The sequence below is a fragment of the Stegodyphus dumicola genome, chromosome X1 (genome assembly GCF_044657685.1).
Source record: "Stegodyphus dumicola isolate Sdum_Otavi_A_Nest chromosome X1, ASM4465768v1".
NCBI classification, from domain to species: Eukaryota; Metazoa; Arthropoda; class Arachnida; order Araneae; family Eresidae; genus Stegodyphus; species Stegodyphus dumicola.
In genome coordinates this window covers 78136705-78161810 of record NC_140780.1, presented here as the reverse complement: position 1 = coordinate 78161810, position 25106 = coordinate 78136705, and the positions used below count along the sequence as shown (strand labels likewise).

Below are 25106 nucleotides of genomic sequence, written 5' to 3'. Positions count from 1 at the left end.
AATTAATACATACTTTTTAATATGAAAAAGAGATAGCCTAATCTATGTAAAAATAATTAGTAAAATTTCTCAAGGAGATGCTATTTTAGTACCACTAATGAAATTAAAATTTTACTGCACAATTAAAGTTTGCTGTGAATAAGACTAACAAAAATGGAAGCACCTGACATTTCAATAAATTGCATAAAATATCATGCAAATATTACATTTTAAGTGAATTTTTGACATTCTGAAAAAATATGCAATGGACTACTATTAATGTTGATACTATTTCATAAATGGATTTTTGAAAGTAGATTCATACAATTATTTATAGGCTAGTATTCCTGCAACTAGAGTATTATTGATTTTCCTAATGCACTTCCTCAACTTCATCTGTACAACATTGGGGCTATATTAAAATAGATACTTTATTCAAAATGCATTTAAAAATAATTCTGCAGTATGTACATCATCAGGACATGATGTATACAAAAATAAGCCATTCTCATCTCATGATCTCAAAATTATCTTTAAAAGTTTTATCTTATCTATATACATATACAATTCTAAATATTTTTATACTTAACCATAATTTACTTACAAAAGAACACTGCAACAAACTCATTGTCCTCTAAAAGCTTCTCCAGCATCTTTCTATTAACTTCTTCAATTTCATCTTGAATTTCAAACACATCATTGCTTGTTAGCCACTTAAGGAGAACTTCTTCATCATACAAATCTCCTAATATATTCAAATAATACATATATAAGAAGCTATAAAAGTATTTAGCATTCAGAAAACTTTTCAGAGTATGTAAGAACTCAATTAACATTGTTATTTAACAATATAAAATAGTTTTCAATATCCTTTTGTTTACAAAAGTTAAATGGAAAAAATTAATTAATAATTAAAAATTCATTAATAACCATAGTATCATAACTTTTTATATTTTTTACCGATATTTATTAAGATACACAAAGTATACTTTTCAGAAGTCAAAATTAATTATCAAGAGTAATGAATCAGAAATTAGTTAAGCATACCATCATAGAACACAGCTACTTGTTTGCTGAAAAAGGCTACAGCAGGAAGATTTTCAACATTGTACTGCTTTGCTGCTTCAGGATCAAAAATCTTAACGAGATCAATACCAAGGATATCACATTCATCATCAATATTTTCAAGTTCCATCAGAACCCTTTCACATTCATGGCAGTCAGTTTTATCTAAAAAGTATAATTCTAAGCTTAATATCAGTCCAGCTTATTCTAAACAATAAAATCATAAATCCGTAAATTTTATACTTTACTACACAGAATATGTGCACTTCCTTCTAAAATTTACCCACAAAATAGATTTCTTTGTCAGTCTAATACCTAAAAAATGTTTAGTACTTCATATTACAGGAGAAATGAAAAGATATTTAGGAAATATGTTGCTGCAATTTATACTCTTTCTGCAATACTCATCTCCAAGTGCAAATAATACAGAAAAGAAGAAGCACTCATTATTCATATGGATAGCAACAATTTAAAAATATAAAACAAATTATCTTAAGAGCTTACATGCTATTAAATGAAATGAAGTAAAAAGTTTTACACCATTTCGGAAAAATAAAGAAGTTTTAGTTTATTCAAACTTCTCATCTAGAGTTGGTCTGACTGCTTTACAAAATCTTATACATTATAAGAATTAAAAACTCAAAATTAAAACATGTCAATTGATAATTAAACCTACTTTTAAAAAGGTACTGGGGAAAACTATTGAATCAGCTAGGGTCTGATTGCTTTACAAAATCTTATACATTATAAGAATTAAAAACTCAAAATGAAAACATGTCAATTGATAATTAAACGTACTTTTAAAAAGGTACTGGGGAAAACTATTGAATCAGCTAGGATATACAACACATTTCATTTTCACAGCTGATGAGAGAAAAACGGCCAAAACGCCTACACACTGCCGTCTAAAAGTCAAGGAATGAATAATTTCCATCTACAGCATTCAGAAGATGATGTGAAAAAACAAGAATTGAGTATAAAAAATAGGTATATGTTAGAACAATGAAGCCCTGATAATACTTTGTTTTCCGGGGAAATTGCAATACTATGAAAGAACTATTAGACCTGAAATATGGTTAATTTATCATCAGGTTTGGTTTGGTTTGGTTTATTTTAATATGGTAAAGGACTCAAGGGCTATCTGCCTAAGGCTATCTAATAATATTTTATAAAAAATGGTTATATAATGTTAGAACACCGCAGCCCTAATACTTTATTTTTCTGAGAAATAGCAATATTAAGAAAGAATTATTGGACAGACCTGAAATATGGTTAATTTATCATTAGGTTTGGTTTATAGGAAAGCACTCGAAGTCTGCCAGCCTAAGGGAAGGGATACTTTGTGAAGGATTTTCTATGGAAAACTGGCTCATATACATGTTTCACATGGGAAAAACCATGAAAATGCCCATGCAACCAGCCCGTTCACTGGAATTTGAAACCTGGACCTAACTATTAGTGTTCAGTACTAGGCCATTGGTAGCCTTAATTTATTGTCAGATTCAAATGATTAAAATTACAGCTGCCTGACCCAGTTGTTATCAAAAGAGGACCATAAATAAAAAATCTCAGTCACTGCATCAGCAAATCAGTTGTTAGCATAATGACAGTATGAAAAGACAACTGAATGCAAAGCGAATAACACTGTGACTAACTGCTGAACTCTAAAACAGGAAGAATCATATGATTGAAAGACTGTGTTTCTCATACCATGAAATCACACGTGTTCAGCAGATTTTTACTACAATAATCTATATTTAGAGACAATGAACGGAAGAAAGTTCGAAGAATTGACATGAGGGGGCTGGAATACTTACAGGTATGACAGAACAGGAAGAAATGATAGCAAATTATCTTCTCTAAAGAGTATATATATGATATATCCTTCTCTCTATATGATCAGTGAACAATGGGGCTGAATTTTCGCTTATCAATACCATGGCGATGCCATCTAAAAGTCATACTACCAAACATCACACTGGCCCTATCATCATCATCATGGAAAGAAGTTCTATCACATTCCCTTTGTCCTCTCATTTGCATACAATAAGATGTCAGTGTCATATTCTTGAGGTGCTAGATCTACGTTTTACCATTTCTATAAAATGTCTTTACATTCTTTCCAATATATAACAGTTCTAACTCATGGCTTTCTTATGATGCATTTCTCCTGAACAGCAATATGTTTAGATGGATAAAGCTTAGCTGCCAACCTTGAAATATAAGAAACCACGCAATTTTTGCAATGCGTGGCGAAGCAACTTCAAATGGACTCCATTGACAAATTTGATGCAAAGTCACTTAATACAGTAAAATGTAGGTCATTAAATTTTGACATAAAATATATTAACATTTAATTCACTAATTTAAATAAAAATTTGATTAAAAATTTTTGGGGGCTAACTGCCTTCAATTTTTTTGTTTTCTCTTGAAATTTTGTACTGATGAAAATCTAGTAGGGGAAAAAGCTGATGTTATTTATGTTACAAAAGAAAAAACAAGGTACTGTAATTTTTATTTTATATATTTGTTTGGCAGCATCTCAGAATGTATTTCAACTTCTACTTTGAGAAGCTCAGTTGAGCGATTTGTTGACGACTTTGTCATATAACTTAACTTGCATTAAAAGCATGGGTTAGAAAAACGTTTAGTAAGATTCTTTTTCAGTTTTAGTATATTTAATCTTAAAATGCAATAGGTTATGGTTTTTACACATGATACATGCGGAAAAAATGATAGCAGAGTTTTATTTTTAATGCAGAAGTTTTTATAATGTTAAGAGAATAGCGTTAACAGTAACCACGTGATCGGCAAGAACGGCAAAGTTTTTTCTTCTCATTATTCAAATCCTGAAATCATATTTTGTTTAAAGAAAGCCCTAAAGGGAAGTATTCGATTAAAGTGGACTAAATATTCAAGTTCATCTTTTTTTTTTCCCCCCGTTAAAAGTGAAGAACGTTATAGAAACGCTAAGAGGGAATAATGGAGGTAGGAAAGTTGCAGTTGAAGCCATTAAGTGGAGAATCGGATTGGTCGATGTCAAAGTACAGAATCACGTTCGCTTTAAACTACTATAACGAGTCCTTGGAAGTTGTTGAAGGAAAAATAGTTAAACCACATCAGCCACCTGAAGGAGCTGTTGAAGCAACTTTGAAGAAATACCCAGATGATCTTTCACGATATAAAAAGGCCAACACTTGTGCCATGATGGTACTTAATAAATTCTATGACAGAAGAAACCATGCAGAAAATTATGAAGTTTGATACTGCTAGAGAGGTATGGCTAGAAATTCATAAACTTTTTGAAGCCACATCTGACAATCAGTTATATAATATTTGTCTACAATTTTTCCAGTGTAAGTGGACAATGAATGATAGTATGGCTGCCCATCTATCAAAGCTGAAGAATCTTTGGAATGAATTACATTTAGGTCTTCAAAGAAAGCAAGAAACCCAACCACCAAATTTAGGAATTTGCAAAATTTTAGACACACTACCTCAAGAATACCATTCTTTTAAGTCAAGTTGGATGCTTCTCAATAAAGAGAAAAGAACAATTGATGAGTTAACTACTCAATTATGCTCTCAAGAAAGAGAATATAAAGAAGAAAAATCTAAAGGTGATGTCCAAAATCAAGATGCATTAGAAGCTAAAGCAAGCAAAATAAAAAGAAATTTCAAAGGTAAAAAGCAGATAAGAAAATGCAACTACTGCCACCAGGGAGGAGATTGGATTAAATTTTGTAGAAAATGGATAGAAGATGGAAGACCACCGAAGCCCAGTCAAAATGATAAAGTCTCAAGAAAAGATGGTCTTATAGCAAATATGTCCTTATTAGCTCTAGACGAAGCAATTCTTTTCTCATCTGAAAAGAATTGCTATGACTGGTTTGTGGATAATGGTGCTTCGAAGCACATTACCAATAATAGTGATTACTTCACAGAATTTGAAAAATTTGAAACACCACTTGGAATTACGACTGCAAATGGCAAAATACTACCAGCTGTTGAATAACCTTACTGCTGTTGAGTCCATACTCTTCCCTTCCATCTGATGACTTTTTTAATTATTTTTAATATTATTTAACTTCTAAAGTCCTGTATGTCTGCTAGGTATCGATTCGTGTAATGTGCAGTATAATGAACACACAAAATTCATTTTCAAGTTTCAAAGCATTATCTCAAATACAGCAAACTTAACATTTCTGCCCAAATAGATATAACACCTGAAAAATTTACCTCATCTTGATTCCAGCTGTTTTGTCATGGATATTCAAAGACACACAACTGGTTTAACTGTTTTTAGCTGAACTTCTCTGTTTCGACTCTAGAAGTTCAGGCATCTTAAACTTAATTCAATAACATATACAGAAGTTCTTGAAGCAACAGTGATCACATATATTAATCCTTTCACCGTCCTCTCCTGTCCTCGAAAATTTCTCCCCAGCGGCGCTCTTGTTTTTCGCCACATGTAGTGTTGTTTTCTCTGTACAGATATCACTTTCCATCCATTCACAGTGGATGAATGCAAATGAATATTATGTAAAATTATAAGTAAATAAACATGATTATTATTTTGAAAAATATATTAAAATTGTACTAACATTTTTCTTGAATAGATAACTCTACCTCTTGATAAATTTTTCTCAGTATGTTAAACTCTAAACAAACTACATCACATTCTTTACAACAGTATCATGTTTCTTTGCACATCTTTTTCCTTAACAATGCTTTTCTATAACAAATGTAACATCTTTTTTTCTTTCTGATTTGCAGTAGGTGGAATGTAGTGCCTTTTGGTAAGATGTGATACATCACAGCAACTAATTTGCCACAACTTTTCTTGCACAAAACATATGCATTAAATATGGCCACATCTAATAAATGTCGAGATATTTTGGAATAATATCTCTGCTCATTTCTCACAGCAGGATAATTTGATAGCAGCTGATCTAGGCGGTCCACTCCTCCCACTTTGTTGTAATCTTTTACAATTATTATTTTTTTACAGTTCTTTTCTGTGTTTCAATATCAATCATTGAGTTATTATGGACTGTACTCATCAAACATATAGCTTTCTTGTCTTTCCACTTCACAACCTCAGTTTTTCTATTTTTCTGCTGAGTAGACATTGAAGCCATCTTCCACTGTCTTGCATCTTATGCAAAATGGCATAAATATTCATAAAACCCAGGGCAAATTCAATTAGAAATAGAATATCTGATTAGTGCTGCTGTCTAGGAGGTATTAGAACAAACAAAACTCAAACAAGTAAACATTTAGAAAGCATTTTAAACGTTTAAAGGTTTTAAAACGTAGATGAATGCTTGAAGAAGAAGCAGAAGTTTCACTTGAACATGCTAGATGCGTTACGGACGATGAAGAGGTTAATGGTGCCAAAGAGGGGCAAGTCATTTTGGCATCCAAATCATCAAAATTTAAGACTTTCTTTTTTTATTTAGCTATAATCTTCAACTTGATGATAAATTACTTTCCTCAGCTGGACTAAGGTCCCTTTTACAATCCTGGACTGAGCTACTTTTACCACTGACTTCATGTCAAAGAGAGAAAAAAAAAAAAAAAAAAACTATTGCTCAGACAACCTAATTTCGAAGCAACTTGGTGAATTTTCGAAGTTTCCTTTCCTTCTACAGGTGCTACTGCAAAAAGTATTATTATTATCTTTATTATTATAAGTATTATTATTGTTATTATTTCAAATTTTCCAGAGATTTTAAGCTGGCTTGTAGGTGATATACTATTCTGTTAGGTATCCCTCACTACACTTCTCAATCAGGCTCAATTGCACAACCATTTTCTCCTTCTTGGAAAAGGTAAAAACAATCGATCCAATGTCCACCATTAAAATAAAACTAAAACGCATAGCTTCTAGAACATGATAAGTGCACACATGTTGCAAGCATTGCCTATTTGTCATTTCTTTCCTCATCAGCTGGCAAATTACTACTCATAATTTTGAAATCAACAAACTTTAATAATCATGCTTTATTCTAAACACAATTAATACATTAATTAATTGTCTCATTTCTAAAATCACACTGTCTCGTTTTTAAGGAATTATAAAATGTCAACTGACTTTTAATGCAACAGTCATTTTAACGAAACAGCCTTGGAAGAGCAAGTATGGCTCGATAACTAACACCCTAAAATTTTAACTTCAAGATAAATGATAGGCAATGAAAATAAAAACTTTTAAATAAGTTTTTAAAAGGTAAAAAGACCAACACTTCAGTGTTAAAAACAAGCCACTTAATTTTCACATATGAAAAATAATAGTAATTTTTGGTGATATTCCATATCTAAATTAAATAAGTACATTTTAGTGGTTTTTTTTCTGCTTATTATTACAAGGCTAAATTTTAGTAAAATGTTTAGATGTCTCTTTTTTTAGATCAACTGATCTTACAATATGTAGATTTAAAACAAAATTAAATACAAATATTTACTTATTAGATAAGTCTTCATACAATGCTCTATGAATCTAGATTGAATAAAAATTAATCAGAAGAATTATGATGAAAATCACATCGGTAAAAGTGAAACTGCTCATTCTGAGCTTTACTTACACATGACAATATCATTTTCTTAACTTATTTTAAGAATTTATAATCAAAAAGTTTTTTTTCCACAGCATTTCTTTCTCTTTTAAAAGTTAGTGATCAAACGTTTTCCTAGAATTACATTTGAAAGAGATTATCTACATTCAGATATATCAAAATTTGGGAGTTCTGGAGTTTATAAGCAATTATTTCTTTTGCCTTCCTGGTGTAAGTGGTAGCACATCTGGCTAACAGCTGAATGATCCAGAGTTCGATTGCTGGTGAAGGCTTGGCTGATTTTTTCATGTTTTCTGCTCTAAATTCGAAAAATATATATAACATGCTTTACAAGCAGCACCTAAGTAGAAATGTGATGGATGATAATTTGTCACCACTTGGTGACTGAGTGTTTACCATACCCATTCACCCTTTAAGTGAGGGAGAACACATGAAATTTTGTCTTACCTCACTGCATGCCTTTCCCATTTCATTCAAATACAAATGAATAACTGCAGGTTATTCATTTGTATTTAAAGCTTCGTTCAGACAGGGGTGTAAAGGGCATAAGTGGTTAAAGCCGAGCTCCTTTGCCAAGCCAACCAGTCTGTGCAACGTCACAAAATCTGGTTTAAGGCTCGTGGCATAGGGTTCATAGTTTTCAACTTTACGCCAAGTTTGGGATAAGCGTCGGCCAATCAGAGTGAAGCTAAAATGAAGCGGCGTTCTACAGAAGATTTCGCTGGCACAAAACAAGCAGAGCGAATGCGGGAAATCAATCAAGCAGGAGAACAGCGTGGGAAAGTTGTAGACACATCCACGCATGCGCAAATTTAGTTTCTCTCATTGGCCACGGCTTACACCCCATTCTCGCAAGTGTGAACAAAATTCCCGTATTTTATGTCCTTATGACTACGCCTCTATGCCCTTTACGTCGCCGTCTGAACACAGCCTAACTCTTTGAAAACCAAAGCCTTTGCTAGCCTGCATGTTAAAATACAGACTCAAAATGGTTTTCGAGAGTCCCAGCAATTTCCTCCCCACCCCCATCCATTAGTGCACAAAGAAGAGTGAATATTTCAAATGACATCCTTTCTACGTCTAACAATAAACTGATACAATGAATTTGGGGAAACTGGACCTTCTACTGCATACTTTAGGGAAGGGAAGAAAACTACATCAGAATTTTGGCCGTTTGAGGCAGCTGTGGGCATCTGAATGAAAGGTCGTCTCAGCCGTTATGGTCTTCAACGAGTTAATGAGCGAAAATGCTCAGCAAAAAATGCAAATGTAATCAACCAATAAAATAAAGTGAAGGTCACAGAATTAAGAAAATGGACTGAGTAGCTCTTTTCCCATCTCTGAGGTTCTCTTACATATATTCACATGGAAAGTGCAGTAAGCTTGAAAATGACGAAAAGTTTTTATGAAAATCGTTAATGCACAAGCATTAAAAGCATGTCTGTGCGTGTGCAGATATCTTGATGCATTTGCACAGACATATCCTGATGCATTAATGCACGTACATGCATAATCAGGCAAAATGCAATGTCAGAATATGGAAGAATGATCCGTTTGGAGGATTAAGCTAGATTAAGTAATTATTACAATGAATTTGAAAGTTAACTGTTTAGGTGGGGTTACCTTCACTGAAGACTTTTAGCATGCATTACTCAAAGCATATCTTATACATGAAGCAAACAATGAAAAGTGACATAGGTGTTTTAGGTGGCAGATTGTTTCAAGTAAGTCAAAGCATGCAAGGGTTATCTATATAAAAGAAGATATGTGTTCTAGGAAAAGAACTGCTAAGGGCAAACTGACTCAACTGCAGGTGGCTGAACCAAAGCTAAAACTACCTATGTTCAGCAATACAGGATATCTACACATATAAAAGAAAGTGCGGGCATAAATAATCTGCACAGAACAGCTGTACAAGTAACTTTGTATGTGTGTACAGTTCTGTTTTCACACAGAGTTTGATACAAAAACATTCTTTCTTTCTGATTTTCTTGCTATGAAAAACCAAGAACCAAAAAATATAACAGATGAAAACTTTTGCACGCATTTTTGTCGTTAGATTACATATCGCTGGCTTTGTTTTACTTCTTTGTCAAATAGACAACATATAAATGCATTTAAACAGTTTTTTAATCTTTATGGTTGATATAAGCTTGAAATCTTACAAGCATTAGTTGTTTAAATGAAAATTAATAAAATTCATCCCAAATCCTGACTGTTTCAATTTGTCCTCTTTTAACAGGATAATACTGAAAGATCAAGATGGGAGGGAAAAATTTCTGGTCCATTTTAAACTGTCAGTTCCAAAAAAAAAAATAGCTACTGGCCATTCTGTTGCTAAAATCTGCATATACTACCTGATTGGGAATTATTATTTTCATTTGATTATGTACACTACGTAGTATATACATTTTAAATGTACTTACTTGTCAGCAAAAAAACTGCCATTTTCCTTTAAATGCATCCTTACACATCATTTTTTTAACTGGTCTCTTTGTAAAAGTTCCTTTAGTTAAATGGATACTTCCACATAAATTTCTTAAAGAGATGAAAGAAAAGTTGTGGATACAAGAAGTTACCCCTATAATGGTAAAGGGATAAGCCACTGAACTTACAACATTGTAAACAGCAGTGAAATTTTTATTTTCTATTCTTTCTTCCCCTAAATAATCTTCCTTATGATGTGAAATCAGATTTACCTGCAGTTTTATATACATTAAATTCCCATTGTTTGCACAATTCTGAAATAGCTAGCCTAAAATGTTGAAATTTTGCTTTCTGCCCAGCTGGATAAAAAAGAGTCTTTAATTTATCAATTTAAGGCATTCAAATATTTTTACAATTTTCTATCACCTGCCATAATCTGCAGTCTTTAACTTTATTATTGTCTTTAAAATGTCAGCATTTTATTAAAAAACCTTTGAATTTTATATAATCGGTATGTGGGCAACCATTTAAGAATGTGTTTTTGTTTATCTAAAATATCAGAACATGCTTGCAGGACTTATTCAGTATGAAGTCTTGTCTCTTTTATCAAAATATTTAAGGTTCACTGAAGCAAAAAAAAAAGTCATATTTCTGCATTTTGAAATTCCAGCTGCAAATCAATATGATTTGGAATTGGCAAAATGTTTGCAATATAATTTTCAAAGGAAGTATTTCCAAATAGCAAATAAACTCACCAAATAAGGTGATAAAATTAACAGCCATAGAAACCATGAAGGAAGATGTTACTGTTCTTAACGTCATAACAGAAACTTCAGAAATGACTCAACATTTAATCGAATGAGAGTCAGAAATTGAAATTACTGACCATAGTTCATGAAAAGATGAAACAAATATTTAATCTTTAATTAAATGAGGGGAAGTTCAAAACAGAATTGATTCCATTGACTAATGAGAATGCCTTTGCCACAGAGGAATAATTTAGATAATTCTAGAAAGGGAAATTGATTTAAAATGGTAGTATAAAATTTAAGAGTTCAACAGTTGTAACACTGCTGCAGCAAACACACAAATTTTCTGCAGTATAGCAGTTGAACCACTGTATTGAAGAAGTTAATACATTCTACTCTCATGAAATCAGTAATTAATGTTAGAAATGTCATATTCATAGTTCAATACTTAAATTTTACTTGACATCAGTATTAAATGTTGGAAATGCTATATTCATAGCTCATTACTTAAACTTTACTTCTGCATACTATGTTAATATAATATTAAATAATTATACATTGTTTATTAATTAATATTACCCTGATGGCCAATATCTTTGAAGCTGAAACTAATGTTCATACATAAATAGTCAGTCATGAACAAAGTCGAGTATAAAGCTACATTAAATGGTATTAATAATGAAACTACACTTATGCTTTTGTAATACACATATCATCACAAGAGAGAGGTATCTGTAACATGTATAAGCATAAAAACATAAAAGACCCTGACAAGTATAGGCACCCGAAGACACAAACTGCCCTGATCAGTTTATAGCAGGAATAACATTTAAGAATTTCTGTATTTTGACAAATGGCAAATATGCCATCTTTTGATTAAAGAATGCAAATTAGAAAGCAAAAACTTTGATTAATACTTTAAATATGAATATTCATACATATAGACAAACATGGAGGGAATTTTCTCTATCAGACTATAAGGTATTTTCTCCCTCCTTTCTGCATGCCTTCGTGGTGTAACAGTAGCACACTTGGTACATTTCCGAGAGGTCCAGGTTCAAGTCCCAATGAGGGTATTGCTCATTTTTCTTGTATTTCTGCTTCACGAAAAACCCTAATGAATCTACAAGACAATATGCAAAGAGGGAGGATAGAGTTTACTGAGAATGCATTTATTAACAATATAAATTGGCAACTGAAAATGACAAAACTTTCCTCAAGAATGATTGGCTTGGCATCCCCATAACACTGCAAATTACATTTGCTACTATCCACAGTTTGTATGCAACAACAGTAGATCTTGGAAGATATTACCTATGAATATGGTGTTACTACTGCATTTAATATATATATATATATCTACAAACTGTGTTCATTGAGTCTGTATATATATATATGTATTAAATGCCTTATGCAGCCTTTATTTTTGCAAGTGATAATTGCAGATATAAATTTTCAAGTACAAAACTGCTTTAAATAAAATATTCATTTATATCATTTTTAAATTCAAAAAGAATTGCAAAATTATGAAATCCAACTTTTTATATGCTCTTCAGTCTATACAGTAATACTTAATTAAAGTTTACATTCATTCTAAAAAATGAAACAAAATTTGACTCCCATTATAATAAAAATTAACCAAGATAATTAATTCCATAAAATTTCAGATCATGCTTTCTGAAAATTAATGGATCTTTTTGGAATGAAAAATATAATATATAAATTTATATGTAGGTAAAAATGAAACATCAGTTTAGAAAATGGTTTCTGTTGTTAATTGAATATGCAAGGCTCACTGCTATACACACTCTCAAAAAAACATTTTGATTCATGACAAATTTTTCAAAAATGAAGATCTTGTTCATGCAGTCTTATAGATTTCATGTTCAAGACAAAGTAGCTGACTTCAGTACTGACACATAGGACACACATAATTATTTGCATAAATAAAAAAAAAAAAAAAAAAAAGTTTCTAGTCCTTTTTTTTTTTTTTTTTTTTTTTTTTTTCATATGGTCATTAGATTATGAGCTTAAAGATTTCAAACTTGATGCGAATATTATTAATGCACTCCTCGCATTTAAAAGCATATGTATGAAAATGTTTTCAGAGTATGTTTCCATACTAATATGAAAATACTTTCCAGATACCAAATGTAACAAAAGTATTACTTAAAGAATCTTACACAGTAGGAAATCATAAAGGAGTATCACAGAATGACATTACAGAAAAATCAAATTGTTCTAATTTATTTTTTAACTGATCCCTTGAGGAAAGCTGAAAAAAGGATTGTAAAAATCACAAACTTTGAAATTAAATAGACCAGTTAATTTTTGTTGCATGGGAGTAAAAAATTTTGTGTTTTATTTTTTATACTAAGTGCAAACTTTTATTAAATGTAATATATGAGCAGGATGACCGTATGAAAAGTAACTTTTCATAATTTCCGTAAAACTGATGTTTTTAAATTTCAATATGCTAAAACATGAATACACTCATCTAAAACATTTCTGTAACCAGAAGTGCAGTAAAAGCCTGTTTGTCTGCTAGGAAAATGCCGAATTCTGGATATGCGAATATTCCAGATAATTCAGCATATAAAAAATACAGTTCCTGCTAGAAACACCAAATGAACGGAAGAAAAATTTGCAGTCTCAAGCAATAGAAAGAGTCGTTTTCTTTATTATCAACTAAACTATCAAATGCCTACATTTAAATTATGCAAACTTTGAAAGAAAAAAGATCATTTTAGTGTAGTAAAACATCATATTCAGTTATGTAATTCCATTGACCATATAAACTGGTGGAGATGTTGCCAGTCAATCTGGCAAAGGTTTGAAAGAACAGATAAATTTTCATTTAGTTAAATAACTGTAATATATAAATTACGGATATAACATACAAAAAAAACTTAAATTACTTGTCATAATTTTTTACACTGCACTGCCAGTGTTCATTAATTTTCACATAAGTTGCGCTTTTCTTGATGTCAGGATCCCGTAATTTTGAAATTGTTGCATGCTGTTCTGTTGAAGGCAAATCCCAAATTTTAATCATGTTTTGGAATGCAATTGAAAACTACATAAAAGGCCATTAAACTGTATAATTTTTTTAGAAAAGTTAAACAAACTTATCATAAATTAATCAGGTTTATATAAAGCCACAATGAAGATTTTATGACTGGACTGTTATGTACATTCATTACGGGTGCTGAATAACACTGTTTTGCAACAGTTTTTGTTTGATTCACATCCTATCTTATTCATGCTTTATGACAGAGTTACAAATCTCTTATTTGCTTAATTTTTCATAAACAGAAAATAAAAATCCTAAAATTTGAAAATACTCCCGTTATACTTGAGCTTTCTGGTTAGTTGAATGCTGGATAGTCTGGCTTTTATTGCATATGTCTATGACAAACAATTAAAAAATAAAGGCCACATAACAACTTGCCTCTTGTAGACATGGTGTATATATATAAAAAAAAAGCAAACTTGTGCTTGTGTGTGCGTACATGTGAACAGGGTCGATGTTAAAATTCAACCACCCGCTGCAAGCTCAGCTGCTCCTAAATTCTGCAACCCAATGCCTCCCTTTAATTCTAAAAATTTTTCTAAAAATAATTCTAAAAATTCCCTGAAATCTGTTCACTGCTGTTGTTGTACCTGTTCTAGCACCAGGCCTGTGCGTGTATAATTTTCCCTTGCATCTGTTGATACCCCTGGAAAACTCTGAGTCATAGTGGTGAAAACCTATACTAATTTCATTGACTCATATTGATAAAAACCTATGCTAGTTAGCAGTTTTGCTAATTTATAGTTTGGTAAAACCTTGATTCACTATATAAATTCCATACCAATTTTACCACATAAAACAAATTCAATTTTATAAAATATGCTAATTTATTGATCTCCAAATTTTTATATAATGAGGAATATAAATTTTAAAAAGTGTTACCAGTATAAAAGACTTAAAGTTTTTAAAATAACTTTTAATAATTTGTTATTAAGAACACAGAAGTGGGAAAATATCGATTTTATAAATCTACTATTGTAGAATCACAAATATTTCGAAAACTAACCAATTAATATCCAATATATTTTTAAGAAAGCGAACTAAAAAGTTGTAACAAAAAGACCAAGCCAAAGGACGAATGTGAAAGATAAATATAATTAATAATAAGAATTAGTATAATATATGGAAATTTGCAGTAGTATTGTTTCGAATGTTACATAGAGCATTTTTCTTCAGCTGCAGAAGTAAAAATGAAGACAAAGTATTTGTTCTCAAGTAACAACAGGGAAAAAAAATTGAAAAAGTTCTTGCCATAGAAAAGGAGACAGTCACTGATGCCCTCTATTCACAGAAATGTGAATGGAAAGAGACGATAAAAATAATTTTTTTACAAGCTGAATGTAAAGATGAATTAGAATTGAGATGATTAACTAAAAGTGGAAGATTTTTATGAATATGAAATGCATTTAGAAAATCTAATTTGCTAACACAAGATATTTTCTGAATGATTTTGGATGCAGAGATATAGAAAATGTCATCTTCTGACCAATAATGCTAAGCAATGGAAAATTTCTGGGTTTCTTTTTCCTAACATAAGTCTGATGCCCCTTAGCACGGAATGTCAAGGCTCTAAATGTTTGACAAATGAATATTAAGCCACATTAGCAAATGTCAGGATTTCATATCTGGAATAAGTTTCTGATATTTAAAAACCACATTGCAAAATTCATAGTGTGTCTGCTTAAAACGCTCCCCCTGAAGGCATTCTCCTGTTAAGCAGATAGACCTCATAAGCTTAGCCATACTTAAATAAATCAAAACCAAACCACCTAGGGCAGGGGTTTGCAACCTTTCTGTGCCTAAGAGCACATTCTAGAATATTTGTTGGACAGCAGGCACCATTTACTTTTACAAGGTTAATTTATAGTTGGATAGAGTTAATGATACATGCCCATAAAAAAAAGAGATCAGTTGCATTGTGCTTTGTGCTGGTACCTGTGTTGGAAGCAATTTCTATTTCATTAAAAATGAGAAAACTTTCACATAGAATTTTATTGAAAACAAACATTTTTATTGTGATTGCACAGCGGCCGGCACACGTTAAATGATCAGCGGGCACCATGGTGCCCGTGGGCATACAGTTGGAAACTCTGAGCTAGGGTATCTACAGTATTTGTTTCCAATGCTTATTTGATGCATGTTATAAGCATAATGGCATTTATACATACAAATAGTGGAGGTGAAGATGTCCATTCAAATAATCAGATCCACCGAAAATACTAATACAGCAGTCTCCAGAGAAATGGGCAGGACATTTATTAATGAATTTGTGCAAGATGGAAAAGAAAACTGTAGAAGAAATAATAAAAAAGTTCACTAAGGAATTATCTATGTCACTACACTGAGGTTGTTAAGACTTGGTTTGATTTATTTGATTATAGAAAAGCACTCAAGGGTTATCTGCCTAAGGGAAGGGATGCCTTTTCAGATGATTTTCTAAGGGAAACTGGCTCATACATGCTACACATGGGGAAAATTATGAAAGTCCTCCCCCATGCCACCAGCCTGTTCATCAAGATTCAAATCCCAGAACAAACCACCAATGTTTAGCTGCTCGGCCGCTGGTGGGCTTAAGGTTGTAAGAAAATATAGCAGCATGCTCTTCGGTTATAACTGATCAACACATCCAATGTACTTCTGGAAGATTCCTGGTTTGAACCCCAATGAAAATACAGATGATTTTAAATGTTTTCCACCTTGAAAAGCCTTGAGCCTGTACGCTTATACTAAAGTGCGAAGGAAGATAACTCATCACTAACCTGGATCTGATCAACAGGGTCTTGTGCCTGTCCCAAATCATCTTTTAAACAAAGGATAATGTAAGGAATTATCAGATTCTCGAACATTCTGTCATGATGTAATTGGTTGACACATATAACTAGCAAATGGATCTGTGGTTCAATTCTTGGTGAGAGCACTGCTAATTTTTCATGTTTAATTTAATGTTCCTGTAATATTAATTTTAAAGGTATGCCATCCAAACAGGATAGTGGTTAGTCACCCTGACTGCCACAACGAAAGGCCCATGTTTGAATCTCAGAGAAGACATGGATGTTTGTACGTGTATAGTGTCTGTGAGGCACGGGTCCACTCAAAGTATGCAGCAAGCTGAAGTCCTCTCAAGAGGTTTTGGTAGGGAAAGACCCTCACACCCATCCCTCCTGGGGTGCTCTCCTTCAAAACTGTGAGGGGGAACTGAGCAAAGTCTTACTGGCTCTTGGCAATGTTGGCCTTGGTGGCCAGGACTCTTGGCAATGACAGGTGTAATCTTGCCTCCTTGCCACCATAAATTTCAAGGGCTTGTTCTGATGTCAACGAAGCGAAATTAGTCTCAACACAAGATATAAAGGCATAAACTGCTAAACCCGCTCCTCACTTTTTTTTTTCCTTGCCAAGCAGATATGCATTTCTCAGCTCAGAAGATGTGACAATTTGATTTCTCCAAGTAAGATCCATAAAAAAAAAATAATAACAGAATTCTTTCAGTACCTTCTTTCCTTTTAATACCAATTACATTGAGAAATGATTCAGTTCTACTCTCTATGCATTATTTCTGATGGAATATTATTCTTATTTCTTCCTTAATATATATATATTTTATTCTAAGGTATTGCTTTCACAGTTCTTGTATTGAATATTTAAAAATTCATAAAAACAAATACCATCATCTTCAATCTTCTGAATCAACTGCACTGTTAAATATTCATAATAAGTAGATGGTAAAATTTTTATGATGTATAATATATTAACTGATTATGATGTAAAAATTTACATGTATTTCTAAATTCTAATAAACTTATAGGACAATGCAACATTTCTGCCACTACAGCACATTATCCAATTTAGCAACAGCTGCTATTTGTTACAAAAAAATAATAACTTCAAGAAATACATATAGTGAATAAAGCTTTAAGTGACTCGAAAACGAATTAATTACAAAAAGTAGAATACTCACAGAAATAAACAGCTAAAAATGGTGACTCTTCTACCAGTTTATTCAACATTCTCAGGTTAACTGTCTCAATTTCATCAGGCAATTCATGATTATCATCATCTATAAGCCATTCAAGGACTGATTCTTCATTTTTTAAGTCGCCTTAAGTTAAAAGAAAAATACAAAGATGTGTTCAACATATTAACATTTTGCATTTTCTGCCAAAACACAAAATAGTAACATACACTGACAGCAACAAAACAATGAATAATAGCACTTACTCTCAATAATTATTCAAAATAGAAGACGAAATGAAGCAGAGGCCTAAGGAAAGTGATTTTTAAAAATAAAAATTGTGTATAAAAATATACCATACATCTAAAAATATAAGAATAGTGGGTATTTTTCTGTCAATGGGGTGCAAGCGATTAAATATGCACCTAAGCACTAAATGTGGTAGTCTCTTCATATTAGGCCATGAACAGCTATGCAATGTTAATGGGGGGAAACAACAGTTCTCCCCACTTAAACAGCAATCTGTTTTTACTTAAGAAAATTCACAAAATTGCACAAATTTATCACTGCACCCATTAAACATTACATATATTATAATGATACATTACTGTTATTACAAGTTCATGTTTTTGTCATGGAGGTTTAAGTATTGTTAGGGTTGCCAACATCTAGATAAGATTTCACGCCAACATTTATGTTTGGCAATAAGTGGCACCACATTAAAATTATATATGATAGTAACCTTAAAGATACACTACTGACAAAATCTCATTGTGCCTGCTTTCTTTCTTTAACCATTTTTGTCACATTTAAAAAGTCTTAAAACTAAAATCTTTCAAATAACTCCAATATCTGTTTAACTGATTTCGGTGCAAATGTTTCCCAAAAGAATAATAGCAATTTAAAGAAAAATTAAGTGTAATGAAATAAACTTCAGACAGAAGTCTAAATGGATTCAAGCTAATTTTCCTTTGTGCATAAAAATGAGAAACAGTAAGTAAACCTTAAGTAATAACATAATTATTTGCATCATAGAAAAAATAAGTAAATTAATTACTTGCTATTAAAAGAATACCGATATTCTGTGACCACTTAATCTATGAATATCTATAATAACCACTGAGTTTCGAATGCAAATGAACGAAAATTAAATTTTCATAAACTTCACCATGGCATATTTAATGGCAATTTTTTACCTTATATATATATATATATATGTAATAATAAAATTCTATAGTCAAGAATACACTTAAAATTCTAACTGTATGTTCTTTACATTTTTTAATGGTGACGGTCTCTTATTTGAAAGTACATGGAATTAAATCCACAGCCCCGTAGTCAAGTTGTTTTTCCCGCTTTTTCTACACATACAGTTATAGAATGTTCTGGAGATATTTAAAGCGAACTGGAATGGCTGACGTCATTTCTTTGAAGCTCCGCCTTTCCAGAGGCTATAAAAGGACTCGCAAAGGCATATCGGGGTCATTTCTTTAATGTAACGATGCAGTAAACTTCATACAAATAGTTATTAGTAATTCTTTTTTATTTACTTCGGAGATATGATTTTTTGTAACTGCTATTTCTCCTGAATAATAATAAATGGATCCTGTTTTTTAAACTTATCATCTGATACTGTGAGCTTCGACTACATTTACGATTCTTCACCAATCTATTTATTCCAAACAAAAGCTGGTACATCACGTATATGTGTAATATATATAAGGGGGAAATTATTTTTAAAAAATAATAGCATATTTTGAAAAGCTATTTTTTATTACTTATCTAGCATTTAGCATTTTATTTAATTTGCATATAGCAAATTATTTAGCATCATCTGTACCTGTGTCAGGACTCTATTATAATTAGCATGGATTGCATGTTTCTAACTGCTTATTTTTTGCTTTGTATAAATCCCTACTTTTAGGCATATATTTTCTGATATTTTGAAAACAAATTGGAATTTATACTGTCAACATATATAAAAAATTTATCTGTTCACAACTTTCCAGATGTTGCATTTTAACTTAAAATTATCTCTTTGTAGGTTTGTTTATATTTCGCAGAATGAGCAATCATTATACTGGCTATGAATAAGATTAGATTCTTGAAAACAAAGATTTTTTTGGCGTTAAAAATTGAACGTATAGAAAAAGAGTCTAATGAACAAGGAATTTTCTTTTATTAAATCAAAAACTCTAATTTGGAGCTCTCAAAGTCATGTCAACTGCATGTGTGTAAAATGAGCACAGGGTTTCAATTTGGAAAAAAAACCTTACAGCTGCAGTTATTTTGCAAAAAGTGCATTCATTTGTTAATTTATTTTATCCCATTTAACAACATGAAAATAAGTTTGAGAGTAATTTCGTAGGGGAGTATGCAGTATTTTTACATAAAGTTCTTCAACATACTTTTTCAAAAGAAAAATTCTTTTCCATATTTCTTCCATGTTTTCTCCTTCTACTGACATTATTGCCTTTGTATTCAGTTATATTTTTAAAATATAATAATTTTGTATTTAATGAATTTTTGAACAATTCTTAATGTGCCAATGTGTTTTAGTTAATTACTTATGTGCAAACAATAAAGATTTAATGCAAAAATTAGAAAGGAATATACGACTAACTCAGAAAGACATAATCTGTAATCTGCATATTTCACTAAACAGCACAGCCTTTGTTTCAGAGGTGTATTGATTATCGGAATAAAACAATTTATGTCTAAGAATGATCATCCATAAAAAACTGTTTCAGTCAAAGAGATCGGTCAAGTTCTATTAGTGTATTTTTAAAACCAATGCGATATTGGGTTATTTATAATAATACCATTATTATTATCACATAAATCCATAAAAACCCATCACCCAGCATACAAAATTTCTAACTCACGTGGTACTGACCAAATCTCAACTGCCATCAAGGCCTACAAAGACCTAGGCATAGGGATTGAAAGAATTTTGAGAGAAGTTCAAGATTTTTCTCATGACACGAAAACAATCTAATAGACTGAATACTGAAATGTTTCTAAGATGTTTTCATTGAGTCCAGGTGATAGCATAAGAAAAATACACGGTTTCAAAGAAAATTAAATTTCATGAGAAAATAAGTTGACACAAATAAGTTGAACAATGAAATACATTCTCAATTCTTCCCTAAAACTAGACACGAGGCCTTTCGGAACATAACTGCATAAACTATTTAAACTGCTGATTTATTATGCTTTTCATCATTATAATAAAACAAAATGTATTTTCTAAGTATTAAATATATATATATATATTAGAAATAACTGGTACAACATGTTTCTAAACTATGAAACATCAGATATGTGATGCGTCAATTTGCTTGCAACATTACTGTTTAGTATTTAGACACAAGAGCATCTAAACTAGGGGCTCTAAACCAGGGGGAATTCCCCTTAGGAAGAATTTCATAGCTTCAGGGAGAAATGTGGTCAGCATTTTATTTACCTGTTAAGAATTTAGTTTTAGTTTATGAATATAAAAAATTGCTCTTACTCTCAAGTTTTGGTGTAGATCAACATTTTCTTTTTTCTTGTTTATAAAACACATTAAAAATAATCTAAGTTTAAATAAATGTGTGTGTATTTTTCAAATTTTGGAAAGGAGGGGTTTGATCTTCCAGCAATGGTGAAAGGGATGCCTTTCACCATTGCTGGTCAAAAAAAGGTTGAGAACCACCAATCTAGATGGATTATATATTTGTTGCACTATGCATAACTTTTACACAATAGATTATTATTAGCTGTGAAGGAGTGTATTTTAAAAAGTCATATTTTAGTATTAACAATTTTTCTTTTGTTTTTTAAATAAGAATACTTTATTAGTATTTTATAATCCATATAGAAAATAAATAAAGTTCAGTTACACAGACAGAAACTAAAGATAAATGTCAAAGTTTTAAAAGAATACTTACAAAACAAAACTGCGAGATAATCACATTTGTCAATCACCAATTCAACAACTTGATCTGATACAGTTTCTATCTCATCTGAAGCCTGCAATTCTTTTAACCATTCGAGTACAGCTTCCTCTGTTAAATTACCTAATATGAAAGTTCAAGTTAACACACATATATAGTTATTAAAAATTTTGTAAACAGAACTTCGACTTTTCATACTCAAAGCAAAGATGTGGCTCATTCTTTTGAAGTCTGGGCAGCATGTGCTCAATTATATACATAGTATATTAATACAATTATTACATACATACAATTATAATCTAGTCAAAAACTGCCCATTAGTAGGATGCACCACATGAGTTTCATATGTACAACTAAGTCACAGACTGTAATATATGTACAAATAAAATGCAGCATAAAAATTACATTTTAGTAATTTTCCATTATGCTTTCATTTTGACATGAACTTTCAGTATGAATAAACAATTAAAATTAAGAGTGGCTCTTGAAGTATGTCTGTCCACTTATATGCTAATTTTTCAATAAATATACTTATAGAGCTTTTCAAGATTTACAACAATGTCAAAAAACTAGCACATTTCCAAGCATAAAAAAGCTTAAACATTCAGCATGTCATGAATTCATAAAATGTATGAAGATATTAGTCTATTTCAACTTTACACAAATCTATAATTAAAAGTTGAACTGAAAAAAGTTGTTAAAAAGTAAAATTTGAGTTAACTACTAAAATTTGAGTGAAACTACACAAATAAAAATTAGAGCTATTTATAAAAATACTAATAAAAATTTGAAAATTTGTTAGAGGCAATCAGTTAAGAGAAATTTGTTAGAAAATTTGTTAGAAGTGTTAAGAGGCAATCACTAACTGCAGGCTTGACATGCTGTTGTCAGGAAAAACCGTAAATAAAGCAGAAGAAATTAATTATATCTGCATGCAATTCACTATATTCTGTAATGACTTCCTGGACTAATTTTCATCTTTGTTGATAATGGCAATGTCAGATGATTTAAGCATCTGTTTAAATTTTTCTTCCAGCTTACTTTATTGGAAGGATGGAATATACATATTGCATGCAGCATATAAAATGCATGTTTATATATTATTTATGTTAACAATATGACTTCTGATCAACAGCAAATTATTAGTATACAGCTGTGCAAAAATTAGGAGCAAACTGGAGAAACTGATTACAGTGGAAGCCCTTGCACATTGCATCTTGGTTTCAGTGACATCAAATTGTTCTCACAATATGATATGGTGAATAGACAGACCTGCAGGCAACATCTGGATAATTTTACTCCCCCCCTCCCAAATCATGGTGAAGATAGAAATTGAAGTATAAGTATTGTGAGTGAGCTCAGAATCACACTTAATACTGTGTTACTAGTTTGGATGGCATTTCGATTAGTTGAAGCAAAAAGTTTTAATAGTGGTTTCCATGAACAATCATGGTGATAGAGGACATGCTGCTTCTCCTCTAGGCAAGGACAGATCAAAAAGAGACAGTAGGTGAAATTGCAAGACACATGCATATGGATACCTGGTACCACATTTTCATAGTGGCCAAAAGCACATAACTGGTTTATTAACTTATCAAGCAGCACAATAAGTGTCACTGATGCTTAATCAATGGAAACAGTATTTTTTGTGCACTGGAAACACAAAGACTGGGAAGCTCAGAAAAGAAGTACAACAACTGATTAAGTCTTACTTCTGAATCTGGACATCTAAACACCTAGACAGACTTAGAAACAGAACATCACCTCTCCAACATCATTGAAAGAAACAGTTTAGAGGTGTCAGAGCTCTTGTTTGAGCAAGTACATTGCTTTGTAGCCATATGGAGGAGCTTCACATCTAAAACGTATCAGTCACAGCAACTACACTGAGATTTTCCTTACTATTGTGTACCTTTTCTGACATGTTGGGGGTCTTGAGTTCCTCTTCATGGACAATAATGCTGCAACTTATACTACAGCAGTTACTGCTAAACTGTTGGGCTACAATGATATTTTCTTCCAAATACTTCCATACAATCCCACATAACTAAACCCAATCTTACACTCAGAATGTTCTCAGGCAATACCTGAACGATTTCACAAATACAATTAGTACTGCAAGAAAGGTGGGCCCTGATGCTTTAGAGTTTGTCAGTGATCTCATACCAGGCAATGAATAGAAGGTGCACATCATGCACTGGAGTCAGAAGTGACCGTATTCCTAACTGAGGACTGCACTTTTCTTGCCTGCCACCAGTCACATGGATAATTCTGTCTTCTGTCATACTATTCTTAGATTCTATGTTTGGAAAAAGGTTTTTGCATTCTTCAGATTTTTTTCCGATCAGAGCTGTTCCCTTTCCTCATAATCATGTATTATGATGATGTAATGGAATGCCTTATAATGATCTGAAACACTGTTCTGCATTGTAATACACGAAAATGTGTTCTGTCCTTAATCATTGTGCATCAAAGTACAAATATTTTTGTGGGGGTAAAAATTATACATGGATTTGGTGGTAGCTCAATTGCCAACAGTATTTCATTTTAAGGCTTCAAACAGAAATCAGCTTATTTACCAAGCAAGGGGGGTTAACTTTAGATCTTAAAATTTTTAAGTAATTAGAAACTTTGACATGATAATAGAAGGAAAGAGTTTATTAATTATTACCGAAACCAGCTCTAACTATATTATTGCTGTACATTCAGTAAAACAACATTATCGCAATAAGACAATACAGAATAACTTTCAAAGTAGATACAAATTGTTCCAGATTAGTCAAAAAAAAAAGCTGATATAAAAACCGATTTCTCACGGAATGCATTTTTACCACTCAATTAAATTAAAATGTCACTCCTAACAGAAATAACACTTAATCATTCTCATAACAGAAACAGAATGAAAACACTTTAAAAAGTTTTTAGAAACTGCATTCATTGGTCACCACTCAAAGAAATTGCACAGCAAAAGGCTAAAATTTGAAGCTGGCAATTTTAAAGCAGCCAATAGTCATATATCATTAGAAATAATGGTAAATTACATTTAAATCATGTTAAGGATAAAAGCATGCAGTTGATATTCTAAGTGAAAGACAACATCAAACAAAGTGCTGTAAATAACGTGAGAAATTTTCTGTGCAAAAATGCAAACATGTTTCATTTACCATGAACATCAAATGAACCATTGAGTTACAATGATGTAAATTTGCTAGTTTCAAGTAAAGAAATTAATTCCAAAACACTTTGTTCAGAGAAGTGAGAAACAGAAGGAACTGAAACAAAGCAAAATCTGCCCTGATACCCTAAACAGCTAAGGAAAAGCTTTGTTCATTAATCTGTTCAGGACCA

The 25106-nt window shown here is 31.6% G+C and overlaps 1 pseudogene across 1 annotated transcript in view; it reads right to left on the bottom strand.

The window, feature by feature from the left end:
* LOC118183275 (uncharacterized) overlaps positions 1-25106 on the bottom strand; it is a 60107-nt pseudogene that overhangs the window by 2513 nt on the left and 32488 nt on the right. Inside the window, exons 9-12 of the transcript XR_015038759.1 lie at positions 21753-21881; positions 17827-17967; positions 1027-1209; positions 584-724 (exon numbers count right to left, since the gene is read on the bottom strand). The product of XR_015038759.1 is annotated as an uncharacterized LOC118183275 (transcript). The remainder of the gene's footprint in view (positions 1-583; positions 725-1026; positions 1210-17826; positions 17968-21752; positions 21882-25106) is intronic.